This window comes from Vicugna pacos, chromosome 11 (assembly GCF_048564905.1).
Source record: "Vicugna pacos chromosome 11, VicPac4, whole genome shotgun sequence".
NCBI lineage: Eukaryota > Metazoa > Chordata > Mammalia > Artiodactyla > Camelidae > Vicugna > Vicugna pacos.
In genome coordinates, this window is record NC_132997.1 from 44,793,688 (window position 1) to 44,808,028 (window position 14,341).

The window sequence follows — 14,341 nt, forward strand, 5'->3', positions numbered from 1 at the left end:
TTGTTTACGTTTGTACTTACTTACCTGTCTCTCGCCCCCACCCTGATGATAGCCCCGGGAGGGTCAGCACTGTATCAGGCTGGCTCCCTGCTTTATATCCAGGAGCTAGAATAGTGTCTGGCACAAAATCAGTGCTCAGCAAGTGTTTGTTGAATGAACAAGTGAACATCTGTGATCTTGTTAAGCTCACCCCTCTGCTCCTGCCAGCCAGGCTGGGAATGATCCCACTTCACAGATGTGGGCGTGGATGAGACACTGAGAGGTGTCACGCACGTCAGGAGCACACAATGGTGAAAGTTCATTCGCGACCAGGCCTCATGACGCCCAGATCAGGGAAGGTACAAGAATTAGGGAATAAGAGCCCATGGAAAAAGCATGAAATCGCGTGGCTCCAATATTTCTCTTGCAACATGAAATGTCGCCTCTCTGCAAACCACATCCTGCCCCTTGTGAGCTGGTCTTGGCCTCGGCTCCCGGCCATGGGCCTCGCTGAGATTCCCCCACCCGGCTTCGTCTCTTGATGAGTCCTAGAATTCACTGGCCCAGCCCCGAGGCTGATGGCAGGGGAGGGAAGAGGGGCAAAAGAGGCCTCTTCCCCCCGCCGCCCCCCCCCCGCCGGAGGGGCAGGAGGAAGGGGCTGAGCCAAATGCGGGTCACGCTGCTGCGCCCACAGCCCTCTGAGGGCTAAAAATAACCATGTTTACACACTTCCAGAGCTGGGATTTCTGCCTCCCTGTCAGGAGGGGTTCAGGACTCCACTACTTCCACATTCCCCACTGTCCATCTTCTCCTTGGGCTGGGTGATGCCGGCCCAACACAGGGGAGGACCAGAGCTTTCTGGCTTTATTCCCTTGGGGTGTTTTAGGTGGAGGAGAGTGAAGAAAGTGGCACAAGCTGATTCCATCAGGAGAGCGCTTACTGCTGGCAGATAGCTCCTCCATCCGGGGCTCACAGACACAGCCAAAGCAAGAGTTAAAGAGAAGGTGGCCAGATCCTGAGCCATGTGGGGGTTCAGCCGGTTCATCCCAAAGCTCTGGGGCCTCGGTGCCATGGGGGCGGCTGGGAGCTGATTGGTAGTCTAACTAGCTGTGTGACCTTGAGCAGGCCACTTCCCCTCTCTGGTCCTCAGTGATCGCTGTGTGTTGTGGCAACTGGCAGTCAGTAATTGATGCCTTCCTTGTTCCTCATGTCACGTCCTCCTCAGAGTGTGGAGGGCTGACGGTGCATCCTCACTGTGTGTGCGTGTGTGTGTGTTTGGGAGGAGGGGAGACAGTGAGACACAGTGCTGGCCCCTGAGGCCCCATGGGTTTTCCTTGTGCAGGAAGACAGGGCACACCTGCCAAGAAGGCTGTCACCTGGCCACCCTCCCCCTCCCTGCCCTGGTTCCCCCGGATGGACTTTAGCACTGGAGGGGCAGGTGCCAGTCACCTGCCTAGAGGCAGCCTCTCCCTCTGGACAAAGGCCCTCAGGGCCTTCTCTGACCCCACAGCTCCCATGAATGTGGTTGTGCCAAAATGAAACCTGCAGGCCATCAGACAGCACATTGCTTGGTCACTTTCCTTGGGCAGGCAGCACCCAACAAGCACTGTTAACTCCCCTTAGCCTCAAACACCCACCAGGCTGAGCACCTCATGCCTCCTAGGATCCGGCAGCCTCGGGCCTTTCTTCTCTGATTTGGAAGTCCTGGCTGACCTGCTGCCCCTAGATGGGAACAAAGTCCTTACCCACTGGCCTGACTTTAAGAGCTGTGCTCCTCTGACAACATTCCTCTGGTACTCTGAGCCTTTGCAGGTTCTGTTCCATCTGCCTCAGATGCTTTTCCCTCACATCTTGGTCTGGGAATTTCCCACTTATCCCAGATGACTGATTCAGTTGCCTCCTCTTCCAGTAGAGTGAGATCCACACTTTGCCAGTGCTGTGTGCTCCCCCTCATTAGACAGTCAGTAGGGCTGTCTGTCCCCCTAGGGCAAGGATCTTGCCTGGACACTCACAGGGCTGGCATAGGAAGGGTGCTCTGTATTAATTGCTGAATTGATTCTCAAGACAAGAGCTCAGTCCTCTTCTCTTCTCTTTCCAGCCAAGCTCACCCTATGCAGCACCTCCCTGTATCCCTTCAAGAGTCTGCAATCAGCTCCACACTTTTCCTTCAGAGCCTCCCGTCCTACTGGAATTCCTTGGAGTCCCAGCCTCTGCGCTCCTCATCAGACCTGCAGTTCTCAAACAGGTTTCCAAATGCACAAGCTGGGGTGAGGCCCAGCATTCGCACGGTTAAACAAGTGCCCAGGGGTTGTGTGTCCAGAAGCCCCGAGGGCCAAGGACACCCTCCCCCCTGGCACCTGGAGTTCACTCCCTTTGGATGTCATAATACTCAGTAACCCCACCAGCACCCCCAACCCCATATAGCTGTGGCCTCTGCTCCCTGCCCAGGCTCTGCCAGCGCTGGGCCTCATGCCCTCTCCTCTGGACCATCGTAGGCCTCCTCAGGGCCCCTGTGAGGACACCCTCCAGGCAGCCCCTACAGTGATCATTCTGTCAGTCACATCTGGCTACATCACCCCTCACCTCAAATCTTTTCTCGTTGACCCTGCATCAAGGATAAACTCTGAGGCATGTTTGGCATTTGAGAATGTGATCAGACCCCCGCTGAACAACCTGGTCTTGCCTCCCACCCACCCAGGCCTGATGCCCTCTGCTGCCCCTTTCTGCTGAGCATTCCCTGGCAAATCCTTTAGGGTGCAGCTCGAAGGTCACCTCCTATGGGAAGCCCTCCCTGAATGCCCTTCCCCAGCAGCCTGACCCAAGCTGCTCTCCTCGGCAGGCCCCTCATCATGGCCAGGAGGCCCTCCTGCTGTAGACATGATGATCTGTCTTGTTCCTCTATAACGTTCTGAGCTCCTGGGGTCAGGCTAGGACCAGACACGCACAGTCTGGGACAGGGCTGGCACTCAGTAGCGGGTGTGTTTTTCCAAGCATCATGGGGCATGCCTACCACACTCCTGATCAGGTGGGCATGAGGACCCCCATTTTGGTGATAAGGAAAGTGATGTTCAGAACGGCTGTTCAGGTCACATAAGCAGTAGTGACGGGGCACACGTAGGGTGGAACTAGCCAGCACCCGTGTTCCTATGTGCCTCTGGGACCAGGCCCTCCAGGTAGTGAAAAGAGGGCCACCTGCTCCCGATTCTAATGCACTTGCAGCTACCTCACCTTACAGCTTCTCTCAGCGCCTCACCCAGCCCCCACCCAGCTCCCACTCCCACAAGGGGACACTTCCTCTAAGCCAAGCCACAGGTTGGAGGGGGGACAGTTATGGAGAGAGATTCTTCCCAGACAAGTCACCTGCTAAATGCAGAATCTGCCATCCCCCTCCACCTAGAACAAGCGCCAGCATCGTAGGCTCAGAACCACGAGGGCCCACAGGGGACGTGGAGGCTCCGAGAGGGGCAGGGGAACTTGGGGCAGACCTGGGCCCAGTCGCCACCTCTCCTGGCTCGAAGTGCAATGCAGGCCCTTTGGTCTTTTGTACACTGCAGTCCAATAAGACTGCTTCCTCTTTCCTGAGGCCCCAGGGGGCCGCACAACCTGGCCTTCCTTTCAAAGCAAACAAATGCAGAACCAGCAAGTAAATCCTGGGTTTCCTGTGAAGCCATGGGAAGAGGAAGATGATAAAGGCAGCCTGGGGGGACCCCTGTCCAGTGGGGTGAGGGACCCTGAGCCCAGGGGACTCCCAGGAGCACTGACCTCCCAGCCCTGGCACACCTAACTCCTGCTAGTCCTCCCCAGCAGGTCCAGGCAGCCATGGCTGCATCAGAATGAACGCCCCTGAGTCCTTCCCACCACCCAGGGGTCCTCTAGCACTGGTTTCCAAGGCCGTGGCTCTGGTGTGGGTATTAAGGAGGCTGCTGGCTCGCAGGGCCCGATCCTTGGCAGGGGGCACCCAGGGGAATTTGAATCCCAACCTGCTGCTGACATTTGCAAACAAAGTGCTTCCCATCCAGCTCACCTGTCGGACACAGCTGCCTTTCTCCAGCCAACCCACCCGGAGCCAACTCCAAAGAGCCACCTTCAGGTCCCAAGTCTCAGAATCTCCCCAGCCCCCAGAGGCCACCAGCAAGTGAGACCTGAGCCCACTCACTGCCCACCTGCTAGTTAACCTCCCTGCTAATGACGGTGACCTCACAGGCCCGGTGCTCTGAAAGGTGCCGGCCTGGTGACGGCAGGGTTGGCCAGGCTTTCACGAGGTACCGGGCCCTGTTCTAAGCTCTGTACTGGCATTAATTCCTTATGCTCACAAGATCCCTCCCGGTAGCTGGTTCTGCTACGACACGCCCCCATTTTACAGATGAAGAGACAGAGTCCCTTCTCCACAGCTGCCCCGTGGTGAGCACAGGAGCTGGGATTCAGCCCTGGCAGGCTGGCTCCGCAGAGCATGTACTAACCACCACGCTCTGCCACCCCCCAGGAAGGTTCCACCTGCCCTCCAATGCCACTGGGGGCCGAGCCCTGTCAAACTCCTCCCTCTCCCATCAACTCCAGGGCGCAGCGTGCTTCTGGTCCTAAGCGTGCCCCCTCCTGGTCCACCAGCAGACGCTGCCACTAGAGCTCAGGCACTCCCTCCACTCGCCTTCTGACCCTTGACCTCAGGTAGACATGGCCACTGGACTACTCCCAACTGCTCCCCAAGCCTCAGGCTCCCATTAACGTCCCTGGAACACCCTAGGGCAGGGCCCGGTGGTGTCCTGGACCCGGCAGAGACTCAGTAAATGCTTGTGGAGTGGCTCCAGAGGGGTCAGCTCCAGAGGCTTCCGGCTTCACCCACCCACCCGGCCCTCAGCACCTGAGAAGTCTCAGTAATGCAGCCCCACAGAAATGTCGAGGCCCGGATGTCAAAGCCCCTCCAGCAGCTGTTCTTCCTCATACTGCTGGGGGGGCGGGCACTTAGCATCCAGGCAGCCCGCAGAGCGGTGCCATGAAGACCACATATGCAGTGAGCACAAAAGCCCAAAGTGACAGAAATTGATAAAAACTTCACTGCACCGCTGACACCCCATATATCAAAGGCCCCAAATCTCATTCTCTGCTTGCCTCCAATTTCTATCAGAGCTTGCCAGCTGCACATTTATTGAGAAGTTTGTGATCTGACAGGCACTGTATTACCAACATTAATGATGCATCAGTCTCTAGAATTACTGGGGAAACAGTCCAATTGATTTTATTATTATCTCGAGTTCTTCACATTTCATTCCAGGCAGCTTGCTACCAGAGTTTTTGAGTAAAGACCAAAGTAAATAAAGTCAGGGTTGGAGGCCAGGGCTGACCTCAGATGGGAGAACCTGGGCTCGTCCTGGGACCCGTGGTGGCGGCCCTCCCGCTCCTCCACCTTCTTCCTCTGTAATAGCAGGGGGATCACTCAAATACCAGGTGGCGGCGAGTGGCAAGTCTGGCCTTCCTGTGGAGAGGAGAGCTGGGGAACAGATCAAGAGCTGAGGTCAGGCCTCCCATTCATGCTGCAAAGATGGAGGCAGCCGGCGGGAGGCAGAAATAGCCATTGATGTCACCTGTCATCTGCCCCTTGGCTGGAGCAGTAAGCTGGCCCTGTATGGAACCCACAAGCAGTTATGGGCCCACATCCACACCTGGCCTGGCAGCTCTGCTGGCTCTCCGGGTCCAAGATGGGATGGAAGATGTGAGGTGGTACCCACCTCGTCTCAGGTCGGGAGAATCCTCCAGCCACACGAGACTCCTTTCAGTTCTAGAACATGCCAAACGCTTTCCGGTCTCAGAATCTGCCTTAGCACAGGCTGCTCCCTCTGCCCTCAGGTTTCCTCCTCCTCCATCCCCATCATCTCATGGCCCCTCTCAGAAAGGCCTTCCTGCCATAAGGCCTCCCACGCCCACTCTTTGTGTCCCCATCCAGCGCCCTACTTGTTTCTTTCTTAGCATCTATCATCATTCATAAAGGGGGCATTGACCAGCTTCTTGACCTGTTTCCCCCTCTGTTTTATCTCATCTGCTCTGGTCACCGTCACAGCCCCAGTGCCTCGCAAGCGGTATCCACATGGGGATAAGCGCCTGAGTCTGAGGGCCAGCAGAGAAGCAAGGAGCCAGTTTCCACCAGCCCTGGAGGTAGCGTTTCGGGTCTAGAAGTTCTCAAGAAAAGGGCTGGTTATTTCAGAGCCAACTGACCTCCTCCCACCCCTGACCCCCTGACCCCCACGCGAGAGGTTCTGCAACTCCCTCTCCCTTCTGGCTCCTTGTGCAAACATCTGTCCACCTGGACTCATCTCCTGCCCCTCCTCTCCACCCTAAGCTGCTTCCAGGAGGAGCCCACAGAGGCTGCAGGGCCAGTGGGAAGCTGAGGGTTGGAGGTCAGGTCAGGAGCCAGGTTCAAATCTTGGCCTCACCACTTGAGCAGAGCATGTAGCTGACTGCACCAAGTTCTGCCCAGTTCCCTCCCTACAAAACAGGAGTGAGTAGCTGGGACTTTAGGAGATGACAGTGGTTCTAAGTGATCATGAAGACTGAGGTGTAGGGACCCCACGTGACCATGAGATGTGAAGCCACAAAAAGCTTGAAGCAATGAAGGCTGGACTCTGAGGGCGAGAGACCCAGTGTAGAATAAGGGGCACCTCATGGGGTGCAGAGGCCCGGGTGGTGTCTCTGGGTGAGCAGGTACCAAGGACACTTGTTCACACGGCAGATTATGAGGTGCATCCCAAGCAACAGGCAGGCGCAATGAGAACACGGGGGAAACAGCACGTCTGCCCTCAGCAGTCAGCTAAGAAAGACGCGATGATCCTTATCTGAGCAGAGAGGTGAGCCAGACGCTGGAGAGGCTGAAAGGCCAGGTGAGAACTGGTTAAACTCAGCTGTGAACAAGGGCCACCGTGGAGGTTCCAGAAGCTCCCAGGGCAAATGGAGAGCCTTGTAGGTCCCCTAACTATTGATATTATATGGTTATTACTGTTGTTTAGCATTTTCTGCAATTAAATCAGAATATCTGACCTGCTAGTGTTCTGATTTGAAAAGAGATTTTTTTCCTGAAATATTTCAGACCTAATTTATTCATGAGCATCTACCAGGTTCCGAGCTCTACGCTAAGGACTAATCATACATTATTACATTTCATCGTAACAACGCCCTGTCCCCACTTTACACCCGTGAAAACCGAGGTGCTCGGGGGGACGTTGCAATACCGGAGGTCCCGCAGGTGGAAGACGCAGGACATGAGCCCTGGCCGATTGGAGAGTCAGGGCTCCTGGGCCCCGTAGGGCAGGAGCAGCTCCTCTGGCCCGAGGTCCCCGCCCCATGACCAGCATCCAACCCATCGCTTTCCAAAAGGAAAGTAAAGCTCAAAAGGCCTTGGACTTGCCCCAAATCACACAGTTATCCCAGGGCAGAGCAAGGACAACTGATAAATCTGCTGTGAACTTCACCTCACTTAATTCTCAAAATAACCTGGGGAGAAAGTACAAGTGATTTCATGGCCAAGGAATTAAGTCTCCAGAAAGCAAAAGGATCGCTAGTGGCAGAGTGAGGCGCTGGCCCCAGCTCGGGGGGCTGTCTGGTAACCTCTGTGCCACCCACCCGCCCAAATGCCTGGAACCTGGCCCCGAGCGCCTCCCTCCAGGCTGCCCGGCCCCGGCGCTCGCCACCTTCCAAGTCGCCCGCGTGTCACCGCCGGCAGGCTCTGCACCTGGCACGCGACGCCAGCAGCCACGGTGAGCAGGCCGGGCTGCAGCCCCACTCGGCCGGCTGGCCTGCGCCTGGGGAAGCAGGTCGGGGACAGCTTCCTTGGCATTTCTAGCAACGGGCTCTTACTCAATTCGGCCCTTTCTGTCCAAAGGGCAGCTGTGACGCGCGGAACGGTTTGTGGTGTCAGTACGAGCCCAGCATTGTACGGCTGGGGACACACAATGCCCTCGGCCGACTGTTTATTTATAAATCCACCCAGCGCTCACCGTGGCCTTTACACTCAGCTCTTTCCCAAAATGCAAATTGGCTTCTTCCTGTAAGTCAAACCGGCTTGCTCAAGCTGATAAAAATCATCCCAAACGGGCTCTTTTATCTGCCCAATACAGAAAGCCCCACACCTCCAAGAAAGAGGAAGACATCTCTCCTCCACTTCACGGGGGCTGGCCCGAGGACAGGCCCTGCAGAGGCGTCCAGGGCGTGTGGCGGGGGGGGGGTGTGTGTCAATGAGAGCAGTGGGAGAGAAGGCTCTAGACTCTGAGACTTGTGTTCAAATCCTGCCCCTGACATGTTCCTAGCTCTGTGGCTTTAATCTCTCTTTAATCTGAGCATCACTCTACTCATGCATGTATGTCAAGTGGGAATAAAAACAGTCCTTTCCTTATAGGGTTCTTTGGAGAATTAAATGAGATAATGCAGAGCAACAGCTCTGCACAGTGCTGAACCCTAAAAAGCCTCCTGCATAGGGTGGTGGTGGTGGTGGAGGATAATAAAGTAATTGTCATTATTATTATTATCTGAAGCTTGGAGCTGCCACCCAGTTACTCTTCTTATTTTTTATTTTTTTCCTTTTTCAGTTTTATTAGGTAGACTCTCACCCAGTTACTCTTGCTGGGTGGCTTCAGGATGGTCCCTTTAGCTCTCTGAGCCTCCGTGTCACCCACTGTCCAGTGGGCTCCCAAGAGCCTTTCTCCTATTGGTTGGCTGCTCAGCCCCTCAACTGCTTGCATCAGATTCTAACAGATTTGGGGGTGCTGTTTTCAGCACCCTGTCTCTTCACTCTCTCAAGGGCTCTTTTATCAGAGAAACAAAATCTGTTCTTAAAAAAAAAACCATCCCCAGTCTTATAGAAAAGTGAGCTACCTGACCGCCCCTCTGCCAGCTGGTGTCGGAATCTCTGAACAGCTGCGAGCAGCACTTAAAGGCACACGAAAGGGATAACCTGGAGCTGCTAAGGGCTCATTACCCACTAGACTAATAAGGGGCCTCCAGGGAGTGGGCAGGAAGTGCAAGGAAACTCAAAATGGACCTGGAAGTCACTGGAGACCAAGAAGCATGGCACTGGCACCTCTTGGTGGCAGTTCCAAGGCTTAAAAGGAGGCATCACAATGCTGTTGTGACAACTGGGCTTGCCAGGCAGTGTGGAGCCCCACCCACAGAGGGATGCTGAAGCCTTGGTCTCCTAGCAGGAAACACCAGTATACGAGGTATGTATTCACTGCAGTGTCACCCAGGGAGATGGGAATGACCAGGGTGGACCCATTACGGAGGAGAAAGCTGAGGCCTGGAGGAGGGAAGTGACTGGTCCAATGTGACACAGCTTGTTGGTAATGAAACCAGCAGCCATGGAATGGCCACGCCACCTCAGCCACTGATTTTCCCCGAATGGGATGAAACCTGATGCACGATGTCAGCTCACAAAGACCTTCCCCTCCCTGTGCCCCATTTACTCCTCACAGCAGCAGGCAGACAAGCTGGGTCGGGGGGGTTGTTAAATCTCCCTATTTGCGGGTTGAGGACAGAGGCTCAGGGCCACGGCGCCTGGTAAGGAAGTAAGTGCCAAGCTTGCACTTGGACCTTCATAAACCCTGCTGCTTCCTCCTCCTCCTCCTCATCCCCTGGGCATGGAGGGACCCGGTTGGAGGAGGGGCCAGCCCCCTAGGTCCTGCCCCGACCAGCCTGCCCACCCAGCGCAGGTGGGTTGGTCCTGAAATGCACCCTAGGGACTCCATTCATCTGTGGTTCCAGTGTCTCTCACAATCCAAGCAGCTCCCTGATTCCCAATTAATCTCCTTAAACACTACCCTTGCCTGACATCCCTCTGCTCTAGGGTAAGTGTCCCCTCCTAACCCTGCTTTCCCACTGGGGTCCCAGACATCCCTGGAGACCCGGCCTCAGTGACACAGGCACTGGCTGGGATCCCCTAGACCCCTAGGTATGCCCACCTCTCTCTCTTCATACCTTTCTACCTCCCAGAAGTGACTGTTCTCCCCCTCCTCCTCGCCTTGTTCTAGCTAAAGCCTCTCCATTTTCAACACTGCCTTTAAAAATGCCCTCTCCTCCAGGAGGTCCTCCCTGACCCATCCATAGACCCATTGTTAGCCCATTCTCATCTCTCACTTGTTCCAGGGTCTCCTTGGAACTTCTTAGCAGATTTCTCTGGCACTTTCAGAATGAATCATTCCTATTCTGCCAAGTAGCCAAGGCTTAGTTTCCAATTTAGACTGTGAAACTCCTTGAAGTCAGGGTCTCAGGATTTTTGTTTGGCCATCCTTCCACTCAAGAACTATTGCTTTAGCCTATGCCCCTATGCCCATGCCACCTCCCAGCTTCCCATGCTTGACAATATAAGAGACAGGGCTTTGGCTTTCCAAAAGGACCACAAGTCTAGAAATGGGAAAATAACCAGGCAGTTGCCACCCAGCATGGTGGGGGCAGCAGTGGGAGAAGCAGGAGGCTGTGGGGCTGTTTCCTACTCCAGGTTCCAGGTTTCCTCCATCAGGAGCCCTCGCCATGCCAAGCACAGGGCCCTACCCTAAGGAGACGCTCCAGCAGGTCTCCTGCTGAACTGAAATTGCAGGCGAGTGATTAATCTGTCAGCTTGCAAGACAAAGGAGGTCTGGGTAGGGGTGTGGGGAAAGCAGGTTGGGTGAATGCTGGCCTCCAAGGCGAGAGCCTCTACTAGCAGACAGGCAGGAGGAAGCACTGGACCTGAGTGACAAGAAGCAATCCCCTGGTCGTGAGGGTGGGGGAGGCCAGTCCACCCTGATGGAACAGGTGGAGAGAAAAAGGGCTGAGCCAGGCCCAGCAGGGCTCTGTGGGGTATAGACATCCCTGGGCCGTCAAAGCCAGTGCCCCACGAGCCTCAGTTCCCGAAATGTGTCTCAGCCTTATGGGTGGGGCCTTTGCGTTTTCTGCTTTTCTGAGCAGTCCTCTCCAGATGGGCCGGTGTACGGTGGCACACTGCTGGCTCTTGGCCTGGCGGGCCCTGGCTACCGTCTGCAATTCTGAACATCTCAACGAATGGCTTCATTGTTCTCGCATCCTGAAGCCTTCTCTGGAGAAGAGCATTGGTTTCTAGAGAAATAAATAAATAGGATCCTACAGGCCAATGTGGGGCCTCTGACTATACCCCTACGTCTAGCTCCCTGTCACTCCAGCTGGTGTCCCTGGCCCTGCATCGTGGGAGTGGGCACAGGTTCTTCTCTGGCTCTGAGCAGATCCTGCCTCCCTTCAAAACCTCTTCCAAGCTGGAGCTCTCTATGGGTCTCGTAGCCAAGGTGGGGTGGGAGGGCTCCAAGTCTCCCAGGTGATGAGGAAAAACCCTCCAAATGCAGCGCCCCAGGTAACTGTCAGCAGCCTCCCTCCCCACTGCCTCAGAGGCAGCAGAAAAACTCAAGCATTCCTGGGCACTGGGCCTGGGAGTCCCTGCCCCTCCCCCCGAGCTTGTTTTCCCATTAGTAAAATGGGGTGGCTAAACTCAGTGATGGCCAGCTGTCTCCCAGGCCCCCACCGTTGTTTTGACCAACCATGCCTGAAGAAAGAACGGCAGGGCCAGTGCCCAGAGCAGCGAGGGGCGTTCAGAAAGCAGGACAGGGAAGAGGTGGGGTTGTCAACGGCTGCAGAAGCCCTAAAAGCTGGTAAAAGGCTTAATCCTGCATAATGATTTACAAAGTGACAAGTAAAATAGATTTACCGTGACAGCTTGAGAGGAGAACCACAGAAATAAAATTATACTCGGGCTCATCCTGTCTCTCTGCCACCTGTCCCCTCCCTTCTGAACACCAGGAACTCCTGTGCACACACGTGGACACGTGCGCATGGGTAAGGCGGGGGCGGGGGGGAGTGGAAGAGGGACAAAGGAGAAGGCAGCTTTGGCCCCTGTCCTAGGAAGGGCCAGTGGGTTCCCTGTTCCAGGTGCAGCCCATAGAGGTGATGCTTACAGCAGCCCTCCAAAGCCAGGGGGTCATTCCCATGAACAGGAGAGGACACACCTGTCTGACATGCCCTGTATGAGATTCCACCTTCAGAAGCATGCAGCAGGCACCCCAAGTGCCCGCGGGGCCCAGCACTGCCAATTTCTACCTAACCCCTGTCGGATCCAACATCATAGTCCTAGGGTTCCTAGGTTTTCAGGGCTCAGGGAGAGGGGTCCCCCACTTCCCCTGGCATAAGGCAAGATTCTAACAGTACTGGGCCAGAACCAGCCAAGAGGAAATCAGAGAAGACAAGAAACACTCCCGGCCAAGTTCACGAATGAAAGTGAGCGGATGCTCCTGCCTGCAATGCTGGGTGCATGGGTGGCACCTCAATTTCTGTTAATGCCACAGCCCCCAATCTGTACTTACAGAAGTGCTACAGGCTACACTTTCCTCCACTGAAGCAGACCCATTCAGCATTCAGCTTTTTGGGGAGAAGGATTCTGCATGTCAGGGTCCCACCCATGGACCACAGAGATGCTCTCTTCAGTAGTAATGAACTCCACCAGCTGTTCCAGGTTCTCTGGCTGCCTGTCCGCCTCGCCCAAAGAGGTGCCAGCACAGGTGCCTGTTTAGGCTCCCCAGTCAGAGGCAGGGGGTAGCAACCATGCCCATATTCATTTGCCCCAACAGGCATGGATTTGAAAAAAATCTAGGAGACATATGCAGGGAGAAAGAGACCAGCATGCCAAGAGCAGCTTCACCCTTCTGAGTTCCAGCCTCCTCTTGGTTATAATGCAGATAACATCACCCACTACTGAGGGTCACTGGAACAATCACTAGATCCCAAATAACCATGCCTGGTGCACAGTGGGTGTTTCCAAAGATACGACCTTTGCCTCAGGTGAGCATGGATTGAAATGTGTTTGCAGTGGAGACAGCTAAATAGAAGCTCTGATTTCAGTCCTGGCTTAGCAAATTCACTTGCTCATGGCCCACTCAGTCTCCCCAGGTCCCTGGCAGCTGCCCCATTGTCGGGGATGGGGGGGACAGCAGTCAGGCTGGCCTGGAGACCCCAAACCTCCTGCAGCCTCTGCACTGCTTTAGGGGCTGAATCCCAGGCAAGACTCCCTCCCTGTCACCCTCTGGCTGACACCTGGCAACTCCCAGCTCAGCGCCTCTAACCGATATAGCACAGGGATGTGCCTAGGCAGGCCTGAACACCAGTGTTTACCCAAAAGAAGAGTGTCCCTCCCTCTCACCCTCCCTCAGCTCCCTGGCAAGCCAGAGCCGATTTGCCCGCAGACTCGCCTGGTGCGTAGGTTGTGGGTACAAGGCTCCAGCTCCTGGCCCTGCCCAGGGAGTCTTGCCCAAGAGGCCCTGAGGCCTGGCCAGGCAGCTGCTGAGCCAATTCTCCCAGGAAGCCAAGCTGAGGAGGGCGGCAACCCTCGGCAAAACCACGCGGGCCAGGAGGCGCTCTTGGGAGACGGGCAGGGCCCAGCCACCCTTCTGGCTCTAACTGGAACTGGGTGTAGGGAGAGAAAAGAAGAGGCCAAGGGATCAGATCATGTGCACGGGGCAGCTGGGACTCTGGGACTAAAATTACTCAATTCTTTCTCAAGCAAAGTGTGCGAGTCACTTCTGAGGTGATCACCTAGAGAGCACATACGTATAAATATAAATATAAATATCTCCAAATCACAAAAGTACCAGCTCTGTGTAAAGTGTAGCCGTCATTTAGTCATCTACCTCTTCAGCAAGCATTCTAGAATGTTTGCTAGATGCCCAGCGTGGTGCTGGCTGTCAGGGAGTTGGAGCCTGTCAGTGGTTGCAGTACCCTGAAGGTAGCTGAGGTCCTGCCAGATGAAGCCTGCAACAGTGGAGATGGTGGCAAGGGCAGGGGACAAACCTCTTTGATCTGGCTGGTGCATGACAGCACGCCCAGACTTGAACAGGGCTTTGCAGGATGCCTAGGAGTTTACCAGGCAGACAGCAGAGAGCAGAATGCACAAACCACTCACAAGTGGAAGTTCCACTGGGGCCAGAGGAAAAAGGGCCCTGAGTGCCAGCCTGTAGGTGATAGGGAGCCATGAAGGAGTTTTAAGTAGAGCAGAGGAGGTAACAGCATCAGAGGTGACTTTTGTTAAGGTCACACAGTGGCCAAGTGGAGGGAGGACAAGAGAGGGGAAGCTGGAGATAGACACGGAGGGAAAGGCTGATGCACGGGGGTAAAAAGGCAGGGTGGCTTTGGAAACATTTGGAAGGTGGAGTCTGAGGTGTCAGTTCCCTGACTACATACTCCCACAGGCCAGGCTCTGGGCCAGGCAGTGGGAACATGGAAACCCAAAGTCAGAGGCTGCAGTCCTGGGGAGGAGTCAAGGGTGACTCCCGAGTTTCAGTCGGGGCCGTGGGCCAATGGCAGTCCCTAGTCCTTATGGTGGCTTTACAAG

General features: G+C 55.3%; 1 protein-coding gene across 4 annotated transcripts in view; it reads right to left on the minus strand.

Annotated features, from left to right (window-relative positions):
• Positions 1 to 14,341, minus strand: part of ZMIZ1 (zinc finger MIZ-type containing 1) — a 228,178-nt gene that overhangs the window by 196,978 nt on the left and 16,859 nt on the right. The window lies entirely within an intron of this gene.